This window comes from Chenopodium quinoa, unplaced genomic scaffold (assembly GCF_001683475.1).
Source record: "Chenopodium quinoa cultivar QQ74 unplaced genomic scaffold, ASM168347v1, whole genome shotgun sequence".
Lineage (NCBI taxonomy): Eukaryota > Viridiplantae > Streptophyta > Magnoliopsida > Caryophyllales > Amaranthaceae > Chenopodium > Chenopodium quinoa.
Genome location: NW_018745413.1, coordinates 5,602,679 through 5,624,649, shown reverse-complemented (window position 1 = coordinate 5,624,649; position 21,971 = coordinate 5,602,679). Strand labels below are relative to the sequence as shown.

At 34.0% G+C, this 21,971-nt stretch overlaps 1 long non-coding RNA gene across 1 annotated transcript; it reads left to right on the top strand.

Moving 5' to 3' along the window:
• The first annotated feature begins 220 nt into the window (after nucleotides 1–220).
• LOC110713435 lies at nucleotides 221–3,615 on the top strand. Its single transcript, XR_002509918.1, has 3 exons — nucleotides 221–573; nucleotides 1,545–1,633; nucleotides 3,094–3,615. It is a non-coding gene; the product is annotated as an uncharacterized LOC110713435 (long non-coding RNA).
• Nucleotides 3,616–21,971: the final 18,356 nt, after the last annotated feature.

Here is a 21,971-nt window from a genome sequence, read left to right as displayed (position 1 = left end):
TATCCTCGACATATGTTGGCTCATTCTTTTCGTGCCCAAAGAGAAGTCCCATGACATTAAAGTCAAAGTAGAAAGTGTTTTCTCCTTATGGATAGGAGTTGGGACATCATCTAGAAAGTTACAATCTAAGAAGATTTCAAACCCAGGTTGTCTTATCCCATTCACTACTACAAAATGCGTATTTTTTAGACATTATTAGCTCGACACTGTGATAGGGGCGTTAGGTAATTATTATAGTGTGCGTGTCTTCTTGACGCTGTTTGAATTTGATATTTAATTTCGACTCTGAAAAGCGTCGAGAAACCCTCACGTGTGGGGCACGTGATGTACTTTGCTTAACCTACATCTTCAGAATTCATTTTAGGGGAAAAAACCGTCGCTCCTGAACAAAAGTAGAACCCTTGTTCTCAATTGTTCTTATTATCGTCTCTTTTTTCGATTTTAATCCTCCAAAAATGCAAAGAATTCATCAATCTTGGATTAAGATATACTTTTTCTCTTTATATTACGTTGCGGAATTTTCCTTACTTATTGTCAAATTTAATCAAATACGTTCAGATCGATGATTCTGAGGTAATACTTTTTTCCCTAATTTCCTTTTAGAATAGAGTACTTTAATTTAGATCATTTTAAGGGTTATAATTTTGAGTAATGTTTTGATGATATATGGGTTTGGCTCTTGAAAAACAATTAGAGGGTTTTGTTTATGCGTCTATATGCTACAAGGCTACAATTTTAACCCAATTCTAATATTATTTTTGTTTTTAAAAAGCAAAATTGCTTAAGATATATGATAAGTTGGTCAATGATTTCTTTCACTTCTCTGCTTCTGTAGTTCCAAATCTGCTTTATTTATAGTTAAATAAAAATCTATGTCAAAGGATTTGTCTGTCAATATTTACAGCGAATAGGTGAATGAACACAAATGGTTTGAAGTATCAATTTCTCGTTTTTATTTGAATTTTGAATTTCTTAAGGTTATGAGTTGAATGATTTTCTTGATAGTTATTGCAACAATTGAAATTTAACATGAAAATTGATTGATTTAGTCGTTAGCCACGCTACCGAAGAAATTATCTAACATATCCTCATGGAGGTAGTGGCAAATATGGAAATCTTAGCTAGAAGGATTTGCTTAATGGCAAATTGTGTGATAATGAAAAAGATGATCGATATTCATAGTCAACACTATAAGTATTTATATGGTTTCTACCATCTTGCTGATGTAATCAAGTTTTTGTCAACATAGATTAATATTAGATCCAAATTTTCCTAGAGTGATCATTAATTTTCCTAGGACCTCGCTACTCTATTTACTTTTAAAAGGTACTAAATGTATACAAATACAATGAAATGAACAGAATGTATAATGACTTGATTGTATACATTATTATCTTAATTTAATTCATAATTATTAATACATAAAAATGATAATATTATATAATACTTATTGTCTATATAATTATATAGCAGGGCTAAAAAATTTCTTCTTATTTTTTTTTTTCACTTTCTTATCGCTCCGCACTCTTATTTCATGATGACAGAAGATCTAAAGTATGTCACTATCTTGGAGATGGTATATGTTTTGGTATAGCAACTCTCTTCCATTCCAGAGTCAAAGAAGAGTATCCTGGTAACATTAATTTTCACCTTCTCTATTGCTATATGTGTACTTATGAGTTTATGACTCAATTTGAGCTAGTTCAGTGGGAAATAGAAACGAATTGTGTGGTATATGAATGAAGTATACCAATTATTGTCTTGGGAATGCATCTCTACCATTCAATACATTTTTTCATTGATAATTCTCAAAATCCCTTGTTTCTTCAAAACACTAATAGCATCAAAATTATAACAAAGTTGTTGTTGTTGTAGGACTAAAAGTCTTATGTTTGCATGGCTCATATTGATGGTTATATTATCTTGGATTACAAATCACAAGAAAATTAGTTAAGCAAATACTAGGGTGCCACAAACTTGTTAAGCAACTACTAAGAGCTGAAATCCAAAACTGAATCCAGCTTTGAATATTAGAACTCAATTCAGAACTCAATTCAGATCTGAAGTTCAGAATTGAAAATCAGATTTGCTCATACCTTCTTTTAACATAACTGAAAATCAGATTTGCTGATACCTTCTTTTAACATAACTACAAATCAGATTTGCTTATACCTTCTTTTAACATAACTGAAAATCAGATTTGCTTACACCTTCTTTTAACATAACTATGAATCTTTAGTGATTTGAGATGTAGTGAAGTGATGTACTGTATCTTTTTCTGCTGGGCTGGTCTAGAATATTTTACATCTTTCTGCAAGTTTAGAGAACCAAAAGTCCTTTTGTGCAGCCCACCAGACTACCCCAAGCCTCTATCTTGCCTTATGTATGCTAGGCAATGTGAAAAGGCACTTGATTGGTTAAGAAATGAAGAGTATTAGTTTTTGTTCATTTGTTTTTTTAGACATTATGTGTGATACCCTGCTGTAATACCTAATATGTGAAAAGCTCTTTGCTGCTGCTAAATTCAGCCTGATAGGAGATGATTAGTTGTTATAGCATTCCATGTGGAAAATTGTTAATACCCAATATAATTCTGTATTTTGTTAGCAACTGGGATAGTTTTGGACTGAGAAAGTGATGTAAGCAGGATAGTTATTTCTCAAGCAACAAGTTAATAGGAGTGATAAGGAAAAGGATGTGAGAGAATATTCATTCAGAAAATGCTTGTAATTTCCTTTCTACTTTTAAGGTTGTATAGGTGATGTAATTGCATCATTAGTACAATTCTTCCTCTGCCGTTGTTTGTGTAATGCTTGTGTGTGTGTAAGATTGATGTTATAAGATTATTGTTATAAGACTTCCAGCCTGACGTTTATAAGGTTGCTGTTATATGATTGCTGTTGTAGTGTTGCCATTCTCAAAGACGTTTGTGTAATGCTTAACTTGTGTGTGTGAAATTCAAAATGCTTGTATGTGTGTGTGTGTGTGTGTGTGTGTGTGTGTGTGTGTGTATGTGTGTGTGTGTGTGTATGTGTGTGTGTATAAGCCTATATTGTGTAATGTACTAATTTAAACTTTGTTTTTTTTTTGAAGATTGGAAAAGGCAATGTAGGTGCAACAAGAGAATAGGCCGGGACACTTGAGGATCAAAACAAGCGACTATAATCGTCTATAACGCCATCATAGTCTTATTTATATTAGTGATGTATTTATTTAGGGACAAGCTACTATAATATGCGACTTGAACCTAGGGATGTCATTGGCATTGAACTTTTGCAGAAGAAGTTCCTTGTCCACAAGGACCCCTTGTGAGCTAATGCCTTGGAATCTATAGTCATTGGAAAGTTTGCTCAAGCTTTCTTGCATGAGCTCCATTTGTTATTTCTTCACATGGTCCTTGATTTGAAGGGCCACAGTCTTCATCAATTCAGTCTAGTTAGCCACGTCCTTCCTAAATTCGTTGACTTCTTCTTGAGTTGTCATTATCTTCTTAGCTTTTCTTTTTCGACTGATTAGTTTGTCGAAAAGTAGTACTTGAACAAATGTGTTGTCCTTGATTAATCGCCCTTCCTTCCTTGACCAAGAGCTGTAAATTAAACCATTTATTTGTTTTAATGACTTGACTCAAATTCACTTTGACTTTATTTGTTTTTTTAAAACAAAAAACAAAAAATAAGCAAAAATAAGGTGTATTTTTGAGGATCAAGTAAGGGTTCAAACAAGTATGGTTTAATTTGAGGATTAATATCCGACTTACCCTCTTAAAAAAAGGACGGAAAACATGCGCATACAAGACTCTCTAGACATGGTCAAGTGTGACATACATATTCGGTGTGTGCTTTAATAGTGAGTGTGAGTGACATGCTTTGACTCTTATGTGAGACCATGAGACTATGTGCCTTAGTGCCTAGACTCAATTAAGGACTGAGTATGATTACTGTCATTAATAAACTGATTAAACCGTTTAAGCAAATTGATTAATTAGACTCGTCGTGAAAACTCGAGCAAAATATGGACTGTCGCCGAACGACAGCATTGTCGCCAAACGCTAAGGACCAGCGCCAACGAAAACATTTGTCGCTTAACGCTAATCACTAGCGCGTGGCACTACAATCCAAACCTCTGTGCCATTGCTGGACATTGGTCTGGGACTGTTTCCAGTATCTTTACTCTAAAGGGACAAACCTAAAGTCGTACTAAGTCAAGTTTGATAAATTTATTTAGAATTTTATCATTTATCAATTAGTTAATTAATTTATAAAAGTTCTTTAGTCATTATTTATTTCATTTAAACTCATTCACAAGTTAAACAAACGGTTAGTGGAAGCACATATAGGTTATGCACAAGCAAATAATGCATAAGTAGTCAAATAGTCACAATATGATGCAATGAGTTTGCAACCTAACCATGGCTCTAGTTCTCTAAAGTTCAGGATATGGGTTATTCAAAGAGGGTCCATGGTTATGAGTCCGGATGCACCGCGCGGAATTTTTACCTTTGGAAGGGTTGGCGCGAGTGGATGGGACCCTGCGAGTTAAACTCACTTCCATGGTTTGGTGAATTCAACAAACTCGAATGTACCCTTCGTTGCCAGGAGCGTTTGATTGGGTAACGGAGCGTGAATTCCCAGAGGGTTATGGCCATATGTAGAACACAAATGGGTTTCAGAATAAAGGGAAAAACTCGATCAGGAAGTAAAACCGAGCAAATATTATTAGAAACTAGTCGAAACAAGAAGGTAGATTTCTGGCTCGGTATTGGAAGAATTCAGCGCGAGACAACAGTGCTTGTCTCTAGATGATGGCACTGTCGCCAGATGATAATAACTGTCTTCAGGCGACAGAGCCATTGATGTGAGAGCATGGACACTACTTTTGGGCCATGTTGACTATTGTTGACTTGATCAAGATCGGAAATATTCTGAGCTTGATTTGAATTATTTAGATGATTTTCCTCGTATGTGGGATGTGACTTAGGTTGTATTTATTTAGTTACTATCTTGTAATTAATCCTAGCCTTTTATTTTATATGGTTAAGATTTAATGAGGTTTAGGGTTTTATTTCATGTACTAGTGCCTCCTTATAAAAGGAGTTACTTTATGATGTAATAGAATAGACTTGTTTTGAATATTGAAAATATGAGAGTTTTTCTCTTCTTTGAGTTCTTTGTGATCTCTCCTTTGTGGTAAAATCTCAATCTTTATCAAACTTTGTGGTTGATTAGATTGAAACCCTTGTTTCTCTAGACTATGTGACTAGTGAATCAAGTTATTTTGCTACATAATCTTACTTTGTGTTGATTATTTTAGCTTAGATCTTGATCCAAGATCATATCTTTGTTTTTTCTTGCACTCAAAAACTCACAAAAATTCCTCAAAAATAGATCCTTGTTCTCTTTTCATATCAAATGGTATCAAGATCCAAAGGTTATTAACCTTTTGATCCAACCAAAAAAAAAAAAAAAAGTAGACCCACATTGTTGCTATTCGTATTTATAGGGTTGCTAATGTAACACCCCCGATTTACTAACCAAAATAAATAAGAATTAAAGGAAAAATAAACAACCTTTAAATAAAATAGCGGAAGCATACACCTAAATCGGAGGTATTACCGCCACACTCGACAACCTGTCAAGTGTTATGGCTTACAAAATCCCAATTATTACAACCCAATAAACTACGTGAGCTATTTATACAACTTTACAAACTTGTTATAAACAAACTAATCGATCACTTGAGCTCCTTTAGCTACGATCACTTGATCAACCTGTTTAAACAATCTTGACTGCTCACCATTAAGGACAAATTCCAAAATAGATCGTCGCAGGGCCACCATAAGAAAAAGACATGGCCGCAAACACAAGTAGCACAACAAAATAACACACACGTCAGCAAAAAGCTGAGTAATCACCACATATAGGAATATAAAGTATAATAGGATAATCAATATTACTAGCTCAATTAAATAATGTAGTTCAAAACTACATAACACATTGTACTCTGAAAATAACCTTTATCAACTCAACCTCGAATAATAATAATCCTTTACTCAACTCATAACCAATAGTGTGCCATGCTCTTTGTTCTATACCTAGCCTTGGACATGGGTAATTCGAATAAGACCAACAAGTATAAAAACTTGAATACTCCCAATAATTAGAAAACACCTTGAACTAGACCACATACGGGCCAATTCCCACTGTAGGGGACCATAGAAAAATAAATAATAAATAAATATTGTACCTCATTCTTAACTCGTGATTATTACCCTCTTACCAACAAGCCAAGGACTAAGTTATATAACGCCGAGCCTCAACCCAAGAACAAAACAATAATTCTCAACCATTTGATCTCATACATCGATCAAATAACCATTCACATGATAATAAATAATATCTCAATATTGGCACAGGTTCCCAATTCATATATGACGACATATTCGGTTCATAAAATATCTCAACTCTTATAGAACAAATACTAGTACCCAAAATTAATTAATTATCAACCCAAATTAATACTCTGCATTAATAATCCTAAAACCTCAAGAACAATACTCCCTATAGCAATAACATTAAAAAACCCTAGATATATAACACAATCATTCAATATAACAATAATAGCAAGACAATTAAATCAGATCATATCATAAAATTATATACGTCAATCATATATACATACACTCAAGCATATGTGTAGACACCCATTTGTGTCTCCCCAAAACCAAACCCAGTGATGAGTACCTTTCACGTCAAATCATAATCGAATGAAACGAAAGTATGGAAAGGTCTAGTGTTGCGGAAAGTTTTATTTCTTTTCTTTTCTCTTCTCCCTGATTTTGAAAACTTTATTTTAAGAAAACAGTCAATCCAGTTTGGTTGGTCCATGATATGGGTCCAATAGTGGTGTAGTTGGATGGGGCTTGCAAAGACCTTTCCAACGATATATTATAAGCCCAATTCCGATGAATATTGAGGAAGTTATGGCCAATTTACTAAACTGGGCCCAGTTTGAGCTTTAAGTACGGCCCAATGATCTAGGGGAGGGCCTAATATGATTTATCATTCCTAATGTAATTAGGAATGGTTTTGGTGTTCTAGAACATTCTAGAAGGTTCTCATCATTCTTAATTCAATTAGGATTCTTTAGAGTTTTAATTAGATCAAATAACATTTTCGACTGAAATTATATTATTTTATCTTCCAGTACGGTAAGATTATCAGATTTTCGAAAACGTGTTAAAAGCCGGTTTGGCGTCCAACCCCAGGCCTTGGCGCCTGGAACCAGGATTGGCGCCAGACGCCAGCCATTGGCGCCTGGCGCTAGCCACTGGTCCTAGCGCCAATGAGCCAGGGCTGGCGCCAAGTTGTTTTTGCGATCTTCAGACTCTGTTTTGATAAATTATCTTTTTTGGCTGATTTTCTCTATAAATATCGTATCAAAACTCCGTTTTCATTCACGAATTCACCATCTATCTTCACCATCTACAATCATCATTCATTAACAATCTCTTTACAAAATTATTCATCAACTCTCTTCATCATTCATTCATCTATTTTCAATAACATTGATTCTTTTTAGCATTCTTTTCTATTTTGCTTTTTAATACAAAATTCCGCATTCACAAGATCTAGAAACACCTAGCCATATTCGAAGTTGCCTTCGCCCTAGACGTGAAAAGTTTTAATTTTCTGAGGGTTTGGTCCCAAATCTCTATTTCAATTATTTAATTTAATTGTTTGTTTATTGTTTTCCTTGAAGTTACTAACGTGTGTATTTTGTAATTAAAAAAAGGTATGAGGCGTCCAAGTAAGTACTTTAATGGCTTAATTGATTTTATGATGTAGACATCATGTTTATATTATTATTATGATATTCCTAGTATCATGTCTAGGGTGTTTTTAATATTAAGCGTGATTAAAAATATGATGCTTCCTATGTTCTTTCTAACATTTATGATTATGATTGATGATGATTATTTATTATGTTGCTTGATATGCATATTATTGTATATTGTTATTGCTTGATCACCTTTAATTGCAGGATAAAGGGAATTGATTTTTGCAATCACGCTTAATAAGATATTAATAATCTTGTTTAGGGTTAATTGTGATTATAATTTCAAGTGACCGCCAATAATAGATTTTTTTGTGCATTAATATTCAACCAACATAGATTAAACAGGTTTAGGGTTAATCCTATTGATTGTATGTTAGTCAGAAAGCGCACATGAATACGAGCAGAATAAAGTAGAGGCCTATTATTAGGGCAGGTTCGATCTCTTTTAGGTTGGATTTGTACCATCATCCCCGGACCCTTATTTGGTTCATGACCTTATGGAGTTGACGATCTCTTGGATCGTTAAGGGGTGTAACCTTCACCTCGTGAACGGTTTACAAGTTCCTTAAAAACTTGTTGGCGACTCTTTTGCTCTATCTTCTTCCCTTTTGGACGCCACCGTACTTTAGTGTATGATCACAGTGGGGTTCAAGCTAGTGGGATTTTAAAGACTTGAAACTATTCCCTACAATATGAATATCCAATTATACAATAATAATATAAGGTAATAATTATACAAACAATTCTAAAATAAATCCGTGTGATTACCTTGCCAAAACATATCCAATAACAATTATAGAAGACCACGCATGACGACATAATTGCTATATCTTCCATAAGACTGATTGTTAGTGCTCTTTGATATAAAAGGTTTTTATAAAGATTAATCAAAAGCACTTAATATGATAATGCCAATGACTGATGATGGCGAAGCGCAAAAGCAATTCTACTAGAGTTAAATTGTAGAGATCAGAATAATAATAATATAGGGTGAAGCCATGAAAGGTATTTATAGTTTCTTGTAGATGAATATTATTATTATAATAGGGTTTCAAAACTTTCCAAACTATAAAATAAAAATATGAGATTAGGAAAGTTACTTAATAGATAAAAATAACTATTTTTTTTATAGAACATATTACATAAACTGATAAAATATTCGGGTATTACAATATACCCTCCTTAAAACAAGTTTCGTCCCTGAAACTTAAAATAGAAAAGTTTAGGGTATTACAATCTACCCTCCTTAAAACAAGTTTCGTCCCAAAACTTATAATAGAAAAATATAGGGTATTACAATCTACCCTCTTTAAAACAAATTTCGTCCCGAAACTTAAAGTAGAAAAAAATAACTTACTTGTAAATTTGAGAGTAAGTAAAATTATTAAAGGTATTACATACTATCCCCCTTAAGAAAGATTTCGTCCCCGAACTCATCTAGTCACATAAAAATAAAAAGCACAACAAGCACAAGCACATAGAGAAACCCAAACGGCTTAACCTATATCAATTTTAGTCCTAACTCTTAATTAACAAGTTTATTCTTAAAACAAACCAGGCTGGGATATGGAGATCCCTGCGTAAATCCCACGAGCGTTTAGGCTCTGAATACCATTTTGTAACACCCCCGATTTACTAACCAAAATAAATAAGAATTAAAGGAAAAATAAACAACCTTTAAATAAAATAGCGGAAGTATACACCTAAATCGGAGGCATTACCGCCACACTCGACAGCCTGTCAAGTGTTAAGGGTTACAAAATCCCAACCTAAATCGGAGGTTTCGTAACTTGTACGTACCTTGAGCAAACGAATTGTTATGCCACTTTACTAACTAGAAATCACCTTCAATAAACTCCTCTCCTAAACCAAACAACAAAACCTCAATCAATACCCAAACAACCAAATTTACAGCAATACTAACTCGCTTAAAAACCTTCAAAATCTAATTAAACAACACTTTAATACCTTCCCTTTAATTAAAATTAAAAGCTTATACATAACTCTTTATATTTCCTTTATAAAAACCTTAAAATACACCTTTATACATAAAATTTCAGCACTCTTAAGTTACTACGAAAATCTGAAATTTTAGTTTGTTATTATCTTTCGAAAAATCAACAATATACGCTTGAAATATCAAAGTAGTAGCTTAATAAAATATGTAGAAACATTAAAACTTCTTATTTTGATACTAAAACAATACAATTCATATTACAAAGTCTGAAATTTAATTAAAAACTTTAAATTTGAAACTTTATTAGAAACCCATGAACATAGTTTAATTGGAATAGCTCGGGAGTATAAATAGAATTCTAAAAGTATGGTTTAGAATAGTTTTACCCCAAATATTGATACTTTTATAATCTGAAAATTACTTTTAATAATCAAAACTAAATATTGAAAAATATTTAAACACAAAGTAACTAGTAGGGCAGTGCAGAGTACGGTCTAGACCGCACTAAACCGCAAACCAAACCGCAATTTTGCGGTTTGGTGCGGTTTGCAGTTTGGAAATTATGGTGCGGTTTTCAAATTTGACCAAACCGCAGTTTTGCGGTTTGGTGCGGTTTTAAAAAAATTGTCAAACCGCACCGCAAACCGCAATTTAACGCAAAGACTCTTATATGGAAAGAAGACTCTTATATTGTATTTATATGTACTGAATTGTGTGGGTCATTATTAAGAAAACCAAAGTTTTCCTTTCTTATTACTCTCCGTTTCTTGTGCTTTGGAGTTGTAATGGAGTGGTTGTGGTTTACTTAATGATTTTGCTCTATGTTTGCCTTGGCATGTTACTGGGTCACTATTAACATTGAAGTAAAGCACTACTTCTTTATTGAATTATTTGCATAGTTGTACAGCTTCTAAGTAAAAATTTCATAACAAAAGATTAGCAAATAATCATTATTTGTGAGGTAAAAAAATTATGGAAAAACCGCAAACCGCACCGCACCAAACCGTATTTTGCGATGCGATTTGGTGCGGTTTGTATAGAATTGCGGTTTAGTGCGGTTTGAAAAAATCACAAACCGCAATTTTGCGGTTTGGTGCGGTTTGAGATCCAAACCGCACCGTGCACAACCCTAGTAACTAGTTAAATAATCAAAAACTGCCCGAAATTCATATTTAGAGGCTGAATTTGGCCACGAGAAGGTAGTGCTCACTCCAAAGGTAGTGATTCTTTCTTAAAACGTTGTTTCCACATGGAAAACACTACTTTTTTGTCAAAATCGGATGAGTTCAGAACCTGATCGAGATTAAAACGGGATTAATATTAACGAACGAAAATATAAAAATTAAAACACGAATTTAAGTGTTTAAAATAATCTGGAATTAAGTTAAACTAATCATTAGTTATAATCACCAAATTTTTAAAACATCATTACTATAAAAGCCCTAAATCAATTGTTCATAAAAACCCTAAAATCATGATTTTCAATAAATTGAAACCCTAGGTTTATAATTCATAAAATATGAAAATTTATAACATAAATATAATATGAAATTTATAATCTTTATACCATCAAAATATAATTTGATACTAAAAATATAATCTTTATACTAAAATCAAAACCCAAAACAATTAAATTAACATTAAGCAAAATAATGAAACAAAGGAGGATGAAAATAAGACTAACCTTTTTGTGTGGGAAATTTTTGGAGATTCATGGGGGTATTTATAGGAGAGAATTATTGTAGGGTAAAAAGGAAGATTGGGCCTCATAAAAATAATGGGTCAATTAAGTAAACAAATGGGTTAGGCTTGTTTGATTGGACATAAATTGTAGAATAAAAGTGCATAAAACAATTTGTTCAGATAATTTTCGACCCAAATTAATAATTTGAAACTTTGAAATTAAATTTCGGAAAATAACAAATAAATATTATAAATAAAATAAAATTTCATTTATAAAATATTTTTAAAATACGGGGTTTTACAGAGCCGATACGTTTGTGAACAACTCGCGAACAAGCTCGGTCAAAGCTCGGTCGAAACTTATTTATTAAGTATTGAACGAGCCTGAACAAAAATATGAGGCTCGTTAAGTAAACGACCCCAACTCAAACACCTTCGTGCTCGGCTTGTTAATGTTCACAAACACTCGTTCATAGCTCGTTAAAAACCCGTACATATGATCATTCATATGCTCATTTATAACTCGTTCAAGCTCGAAACATTTATTATTTTAATTATTCTTAAAATAGTACAATTTTAATATGGAACCAAATCAATTATAATGAATTATCGTATATAAACAAATTAGCCATGTTAATAATACGGAGTACCATATAAAATTAAAATATATGGAGTATTATTGTTAAGAAAATGAATAGTATATTTGCTCAAATTTCTCATTTATAATATCAAATACTTATTACTGCCTATCTTGTTGTTATGATGAATATCATCAAATGACTTTTCTGATTAGAGTATACTTATAATTTTGGAAAAATTAGAAATAATAATCCCAACTTTCATCAATTTTGGTAGAATAATCCCAACTTTGAATTATACTGGAATAATCCGAACTTTGGGGGGGGGGTCTTCTTTTTCCTCAATCCCTAACCGGTCAACAAAAGTCAATGACCTATTATACCAGGTCACTTGACAAGTGTCAAGTTCTGATTGGTCCAAAAAAAATTAAAAAAAAACCAAAATTAAAAAAAATAAAACACCTAGCCCAGCCTTGTCGGACCCCATCCAACCACCACGTACCCTAGTCACCGCTAACCCTGCCACGTACATCGTCGGACCCCAACGCAACCACCACGTACCATAGTGACCGTCAGCCACGAACATCGTCGGACCCCCACGCAACCACCATCCATCCTCCCCGAAACCCCCACAAAGCCACCAATAAAAACCCGCCCAATTCCACCCCAAAAATCACCGCCCTGCGCCGCTAATTCCCCCTCCCCCTACGCCGCTTATACCCCTCCCCTGCGTCGTAAATTCCCCCTCCCCCCTGCGCCGCTAAATAACCCTTCCTTGCGCGCTAATTCCCCTCCGTACGCGCTGCTAATTTTCGATTTGAAGACATGTATGAATTGTAATTGGGGTTGCGAAAATGGGTGGGGATGGGATTAGGGGTTTCGAGATGGTGTATTGCGATGTGGGAAAGATTGGGGGTCAGGTTTCACGGTCTGAGCGTGGTTTTCCGGTGAAAGAAGGAGAGGACGGTGGGCGGGGTGGGGAGCTCCGATGAGCAGCGGTGGAGGGTTGGGTGAATGGGTGATTGCTTGTTTTTTTTTTTTTTTGGTTTTTTTAAAAAATATTTTTAACCAATTAATTTGTGACACGTGTCACTTTAACAAAAAAAAATTAACCCTTTCTACCGGTAATCGGTATTTGGGATTGAAGAAAAAGAACACCCCCAAAAGTTCGGATTATTCCAGTATAATCTAAAGTTGGGATTATTCTACCAAAATTGATGAAAGTTGGGATTATTAATTCTAATTTTTCCTATAATTTTTCAAAGTTGATTAATATTAGCTTAATTGAGCTCGTTCACGTTTGAGCTCGTTCACATTAGAGCTTGTTCAAGCTCAAGTTCGAATCACAAACGAACGAGCTCAAGCCGAGCTCGAACAAGGCAAAACCTTAATGAACAAAGCTCGAACACAAAATTATGAAGCTCGTTCAAGCTCGATCATGTTCGAACACTTGAAATATTTATCAAGCTTAGCTTGAACAAGTAAAAACTCGACTCGGCTCAGATCGTTTGCAGCCCTACGTATTTACTAGCCCAGAAGTTAGTGAGTTTGCTGCTTCTTCCCTTTTCTTTAGCAAAATCACTTTCATTATTATCTCATCAATTATCTATTATCATCATCATTACCCACCAATCTAACATTCCAATATTTCCTTCTTTTGCTGCGAGAATCCACCATCAAAAACCAACCTTTCATCCAATTTCTCCAAGAAATTCAAAGACCCACAAATTTTCGAGCGTCGTCCTTTAGGCCGTTTCCAACACCACATTTTTGAAGCTCCACCAGCCCACCACCAACCGCCACTACCGTTAATTTGGGTGATTAATACCTAGTCAAGCACCCAACTTGATTTGGTTTTCATCGGGCTTCATTCGGGTCTCTATCGGGCCGCATTTGGGTTTACTCTTTGTAGAACAGAGGAGTGTGGCTCCATTGCTTCGGGGCTCCGCCATTGAAGGTGAGGGCACTCTAACAGGTGGAGTGGACGATCTAAGACACTGACTGGACGCTACACTTTGGTATTATCGACCTATATTTCAGCTTTGTTTGGGTTGAGAAATTAGATTTGTGTTGCATATTATTGTGTTATCGTTGATGAAAGTTTGCCGATTATTGAATTGATTAATTTCTTTTTCAATCTCTTTAATTGGTACAAAATTCTTGGTGATATTTTAGTGAATCTTGACTTAAATTTAAGAGCACTATTGATGTTTTTCGAGATGGTGCAAGTTGTTGGTATGAACAATTGTGAAGTCGAATTGGATTTATTTACAAAAAGAGATGATCTTGGCTCCATTTTTATGGTCAAGTGGTTTTTATTGGACCCCCAATTTATGATGAAGAGAAAGACTTCAAGCTAGATTGTGCTCCACCTCATGAGATATCATATGCTCCGTCTCACATTCCTTCGGTTGATGATCCTTATTATTCAATTGGATTAAGCGTTGCTAAAAGGAGATATGATTTTGTTTTTGTGATAGGTTTTGTAAACTATATATGTTGTCTACTCTTGTTTGGGAAACTGGGACAAAATTGCTCATAAGATTGATAATAGGATCATTATTTGTGTTGGTACTTTTCCTTGGTTATGCTTTGTTTATTGTCATAGACAGTTATGTAGGAGGATTAAGAGTAAGATTGGACTTGCTGAAGGTGGATATAGCTTTGTGAAAGTCACTTTGGTTCCTTGTCATTTCACTCTTGGATTTGTTGTTTGCGTGTTTGATCCTGGAGGTGTGTTGATGATGCTACTTGGTTACGAGTGATGTTTATTTGCTTTCAATAAATGACATCTCCATTCGTTTGATCATGTCTGCTTGATGTTACCTCTAGGAATTGAGGACAATTCCTTTTGAAGAGGAGGAGTTTGATGCGAGAGCATGGACATTACTTTTGGGCCATATTGACTATTGTTGAATTGATCAAGATCGGAAAATATTTTGAGCTTGATTTGAATTATTTAGATGATTTTCCTGGTATGTGGGATGTGACTTAGGTTGTATTTATTTAGTTACTATCTTGTAATTAATCCTAGCCTTTTATTTTGTTGGTTTGAACTTGTTGTTACTTGATTTCTCCTCCCTTTTTTCTTGGGTTTTGTTGGTTATTTCATATCATTTGGTATCAAGAGCCTAGGTTATTCGCCTAGAAAGATCCTACCTTTTGGAATTTCTCTTTCCCCCTCTCAAAAGATCTCATCTTTTCCCACAAAAATTTGAAATTTCTCTCAAAAATACAAGCTTTCTATGTTGAAACATGGGTGATAGATACTATTATGAAGATGAAGAAAGTTACAATGAACACTCTAGATTGGATGCTCTAGAAAGGAAGTTTGTTAGACTTCTTGAGGTCTTGGAGAATAGAAGAAGTTCTAGAAGAAGGAGAAGCCCAAGTGGAGAAGATGATTCTCACTCTCCTCACCGGAGAAGGGAACACCACCAACGGCACCATGAGGACAACTGTGACCGAGATATTATTTTGAAACTTCCGGACTTCGAAGGTAATAGTGATCCTAATGAATTTCTTGATTGGGTTAGAACTACGGAACAAATTTTTGATAGAAAAGGATATAATGATGAAAAACGTCGTAAATTGGCCATCATTAAACTTAAGAAACATGCATCTTTGTGGTATGAGAATTTTAAGAATCGTAGGAGGATTGAGGGAAAAACAAATCACATCTTGGGATAAATTGAAGAAGCACATGAGTAGAGATTTTGCTCCTAGAGATTATTTGCATGATGTTTTTCTTAAGTTGAATGCTCTCAATCAACGATCTATGATGGTGGAGAAGTATAATAGGGAGTTTAAAAATCTTTCTATTTTGAGTGGGATTGAAGAGGCCCTAAAACATAAGATTGCTAGAAACATTGATTGTCTTGAGAGGAAGCTAAGGCTAAAAGATGATGTTTGTGCCCATGGAAGTATTGATCATGTAGTGCAAAAGGCTTTGAACTTTGAGAAGCTTGCTAAGGTGAATAGTGCTAGTTGGTATTCTAAACCTTCTTTTAAAATTCCTTGTGCATCAAAGGATGAAACACACAATCCTTTTCCAATTATAATGGACGAGGCTATGTGCAAAATTGAAGCTCCTAATATGGATGAAGAAATATCTACTCCACATTTTCCACTTGATCATAAGAGAGACTATGGTCCACCAATCTATGATGAAGAGGTCGTGTTTGAGGCCAAGTCAACAAATTGCAAAGAGGCATTGTCGATTATTATCTTGAATGAAGTAAACATGTAGTCCACATTTCATGTTGATGATTATTTGTCTCGAACTTATGAGAATCTCTTAAGTGAGGTATATAATCCTACTCCTTCCTTATGCTCTTCTAGTGAGGTTTTTGACATTCATGTTAATGAGAGTTGTGATGATTACTAGATAGAGCATGCATTGAAAGAAGAATTTAAGTTGGATGTTGTGAAAGCTTCTTTTAATGAGCGTAGTGGTTGTTCAATAACTTCGAATTCTTATGAACATCTTGAGCTAGATTCTTGTTTACCATATTTTCGTGTTGGTAAAAGTATTGCAAGACAACAATTTGAAAGGAATTCTTTATTCTATGGTGTGTTGATTGGTACATCTTGCATTGGTTCCACATTTGGTGTTGGATATTCCTTCAATGATGTTTTTCAATGTGATTCTACACTACTTGTTGGGTCATCATGTGTTGGCCAACCCCCATGGTTATTGTATTGCGCTTGTTATGGGTGCTTGGGTAAAAGAATCAATAATGTGAATGGTGATACTATTATTCTCCTCTTGCTCTACACAATGGTTCACTTAATTTTACTCCTCATTTTGCTCAAGTTCGTCATCTTGGTGTTTGATCCGGGTAGATACATCGGTTGAATGTGTTTTATGAAGCCAAGTAAGATTTATTGCTTTTAATAATGAAGTCATTATCCAAGATTTGGTTTGAGTTTTATGTCATCTCTAGGAATTGAGGTCAATTCCTTTTCAAGAGAGAGGGTTTGATGCGGGAGCATCATTGAAAACTACGAGTTGTGCGACTATATGTTTCAATTGGTGGCATTTATGGCTCCATTCTACTTTTGGATAACTTCTCTATGTTATGACGTGACTTAAGTGAATAAAAACAATCCTTTTGTCTTGATTTTACAATTGATGGTTGAAGATAAACAATGGGAACGAGGATGAGAGGGAAGAAGCTTATCAATATATGATGAAACTACTTCATTCAGGCATATCTCCTTTGTTAGAAGGAATTTTTAGTTGCTTCAAGTTGGAGGTGAAAGTAGAGTTCAAGATCTTTCCAATAACAGGTCACATGCCAAATTTGAGCAAGAAACGAAGAAGTTATGAACGTTTGAAATTGAGCTGTCCAGGCAGTCGCGAGGAGCAGGGGAGTTCGACCGAACCGAAGAATGTTCGACCAAACCTCTCAGGCAGTTTTAGACCTGATTTCAGCATCTTTGTAGGAGTGATCGAACTCCAAAACTTTGGTCGAACCTACCCACAAGTGTGGGTAGGTTCTTGTGGGTAGGTTCGACCGAACTTACCCTGAGTTCGGCCGAGCCTTTTCCCGTTTTTCTGTCAGCTTGTGCGAACTATTTAAGTTGCTTTTAATACATTTTTGCTTTGGAATTAATGTTGAACTTTGCTTGATTTTGTAATAAAAAAAGACTTTATCTCTCTACCATAATCTTTGTGATTATCTTGCTTTCTTTGTGATTGCTACCTTGTAATCTTTGTGGTTACACCTTAATCCTAGCTTTACTTGGTGTTAGCTTTGATTAAGACCCCTATTTCATTATCTTGGTTATTTTGAGATAGGTTTGCCTTATTTTGTTGGTTTGAACTTGTTATTACTTGATGTCACCTCCCATTTTCTTGGGTTTTGTTGGTTATTTCATATCAACCATCGCTTGGCGATGACACTGTTTTGTCAGCGCTATATCCTACATGCCTCGGCAGCTTTCTTTTCTTGAATTTTCTAGTTTTTTGCAGTGTTATTTCGACTTTAGTTGTGAAAGATATTTCCCTAATTTCCTACATGTAAAAATCCTATGTTTTTGACGCATTATGGATGGTCTTTCCAATGCGGACCTTTTTATGCTTATGCCAATAATGTTAATCAAAATTACGCACATGAAATACTTAGATTTTTTCGAGTCTCATCCACTCATTCTAAATTATTGCCAAAATAAATTTTAGGAATTAAAATAAAAATAATCCCCAGCGGAGTCGCAAAAAACTGTAGGGAATATTTCAAGCATACCACACTTGAGCCCCACTGTGATCATACACTTAAGCATGGTGGCGTCCAAAGGGAAGGAAGCTAGAGCAAAAGAGCCACCAACAACTTTTAGGAACTTGGAAACCATTCATAGGGTGAAAATTACACCCTTTAATGATCCATAAGATCGTTAACTCCAATAGGTCTGAAACCATTGCAATCCCCCGTATTTTTAAATATTTTATAAAGGAAATATTATTTTATTTATAATATTTATTTGTATTTTTTCGGAATTTAATTTTAAAAGTTTCAAATTATTAATTTGGGTCGAAAATTATTTTGTTACGAATTATTTTATGCACTTTCATTCTACAATTTATGTCCAAACAAACAAAGCCTAGTTCATTGTTATTCACTTAATTGACCCATTAATGTTATAAGGCCCAATATTCCTATTTACGCTACAATTTTCTCTCCTATAAATACCCCATACACCCCTAAAATTTTCCCCACAGAAAAGGTTAGTCTTTATTTCTTTTTCTCTTATTTTCTTTTCTTTTTCCTTATTTTCTTTTTCTTTTTTTTTTCCCTTTTCCTTTTCCTATTCGTTTTCCTTTTCCTTTCTTTTTTTTTTCTTTCTTTTCTTTTCCCCCTTTTTCCTCCTTACGTGAGATTTCTCACGGCACTACTCTGCTGCTACTATTCACCACCAATTGTTGCCAGTCATCGGGAATGCCGACCACCTGATCTTGGCGCCACTGCCACCCTGTCGGCAGTCGCCCCTTTTCTCCTTCCGCTTTTGTCTTATTTTGCTTAATGTGTATTAAATTATTTTGGATTTGATTTTATTTGTTTGAAATTAGTTTTATTAGTATGAAAATTATACTTTGGGTGTTTAAATTCATATTTTCAGATTATATAATGATATTTTAAATTTTACATTTTGTAATTATAAAACCTAGGGTTTTAATTTATTTAATTTGGGATTTTAGGGTTCTAACGATCAATTATGGGGCTTTTGTATACTTAGTGTTTTTAATTGATGATTGAGTATAAAAGTGATGTGTTAATGAAGCTTTGAAGGATTTTTAATTAATATAAAGTGCTGGAAATAGTTTCTAAGTACTACTTTTGATGTTTTATAAAGAGGGTTTAACCACCCATTAAAAAGAGAGATTATTTAGGTGTTTTTAAATAATTTTCAGATTTTATAAAACTTTTAACTTGCAGTAATTTCATGTAAAAGAATGTATTTTAAGGTTTTTGTGAAGAAAATTTAAAGAACTATATAAATGCCTTTAATTTTAACTAAAGGGAAGGTTTTAAAGTGTTGTTTAATTTGATTTTGAAGGTTTTAAAGTAAGTTAGTATTGCTGTAAATTTGATTGTTTGGATATTAATTGAGATTTTGTTCACTAGTAGAAAATATCAAAAAGGCACCCCCTAATTGGCACCGGTTCAGTCCAAACCGGTGCCAAAAATGGCCTATAAAATTGGTGGGAAGCTAAACTAGAGTAAAAGGCACCGGTTCACTTCAAACCGGTGCCAAAATCATAAAGGCCACCGGTTTGAACCGGTGCGTTTGTGAACCGGAGCTTAAATTATTTAAAAAAAAATACCGGCCGCCTCCTCTCATTTTATAACCCTAATTAAAACACTGATCTCCTTATCTCTCCTCTCACTCTGCCTCTTTACTCCCTTCTCTCTCCTCTGCTCTCCCTTCTCTATCTCTCCTCTGCTCTCCCTTAAACTCCTCTCTTTCTCTTCGAACACCACCGCAACAACACCCCCTCTATCTCTCCTCTGCTCTCCCTTAATCTCTTCTCTTTCTCTTCGAACACCACCTCAACAACAACAACAACACCACCGCAACAACAACAACACCACCGCAACAACAACAACATGCAACAACAACGCCGCAACAACAACGCCGCAACAACAACAACATGCATTTTCTGGGTTTTTGAACTGATTTTCTTTTTTTTTTTCTTTTTTTTCCCGTTTTTCTGGGTTTTTTTTTGGATTTTTGAACTGATTTTTTTTTTCGATTTTCTGGGTTTTTATTTTTTTATTTTTTCCGATTCATTTTCTTTTTTGAACTAATTTTCATTTTCATTTTCTTTTTTGAACTGATTTTCATTTTCATTTTCTGGGTTTTTTTGTCGATTTTTTATTTTATTTTCTGGGTTTGAATGGATGTTCTGGGTTTTAATTGATTTTCTAGGTTTTATTTTCTGGGTTGTAATTGATGTTCTGGGTTTTTGAACTGATTTTCTTTTTTCTTTTCTTTTTTTTTTTTTCCGTTTTTCTGGGTTTTTTTTGGATTTTTGAACTGATTTTTTTTTTGTTTTCGATTTTCTAGATTTTTATTTTTTTATTTTTTCCGATTCATTTTCTTTTTTGAACTGATTTTCATTTTCATTTTCTGGGTTATTCTTTTCTTTTTTTCGATTTTCTTTTTTTTTTCGATTTACTGGGTTTTTGAATTGATTCATGTTAATCGATTCACTTTGGTTGTTTTAATTGGTGCAGGTATATGGATTTAGTTCTTAAATTGAAGAATCAACATGCAAGTATATTGATCTTAAATCGAAGAATCAACTGTTTTTTTTTTTATTTATATTGTAATTTTTTTTTATATGTTGTAATTTTTTTTATTTTGATTTAGCTGTTGTAATTTATTTTGAACAGATTTGATTATATTAATATTTTGGCACTTTTTGGTTATTATTAAGATTTGATTGTACTGTAATTTTTTTTTATTATATATATATTAATATTATAATTAATAGATTTGATTATATTAATATTAATACAGATTTAATTTTTAAGTAAAAAAAAAATAAAATTAATATGTTGGCACTTTTGGCACCGGTTAACCGGTGCCAAAAACTGTTAAATAAATTTTTTTTGTACTTTTTGGCACCGGTTAACCGGTGCCAATTTCAAGTTTTGGCACCAGTTTGAACCGGTGCCTTTTTAAACCCCTTTTTGGCACCCCTCACATTGGCACCGGTTCAAACCGGTGCCTTAGGCCGGGTTTGAACCGGTGCCAAATTTGTTTTTTCATGTAGTGGTTGTTTGGTTTAGGAAAGGACCTCGTAGAAGGTGTTTTTAGTTGGAAAAGCGGTTTTTTCCAATTTGTTTATTCAAGGTACTACGAGTTACGAAACTTGCCTTTAGATGCATGTTTAGGGATGTATCAAGAACCTAGTATCATGTATAGAGAAGACTGGGCTTAATTGTTAGGTTTTATATTGTGATTTTCGTATATTGTTATGAGACATGTTTGAGGTATAAGTATATCACTACGGTTGTGGGTGATGTATTAGTGATTTTCTTATCAATTGGAAATGTTATGATTAATTAAAGGTTATGAATTCTTGGTTGTTAATAAGTGGAATTAATTTTGATAATGGTTCCATGAGGTTAATTTTTAATACTCTTTCATGAATTAATTATGATTTGAGTAAAGGGAGTTTATTAAAGTCTTATAAGATGAGGTTAAGGTTTTGGAGTGCTTTATGCACTCAAGGTGTTTATACACCGAGTTAGTTAAAGATATAAATAATAAATGTTGCTTGTCACTAATAAATTAAGAATTGAAATTGGAAGCTTGCTTTAATTGATTGAATGGATATTGCATTGATTGTGTTATTTGCATGTGAGTCATCACTAAGTCTAAACTTGTAAAGCACATAAAGTGCAAGA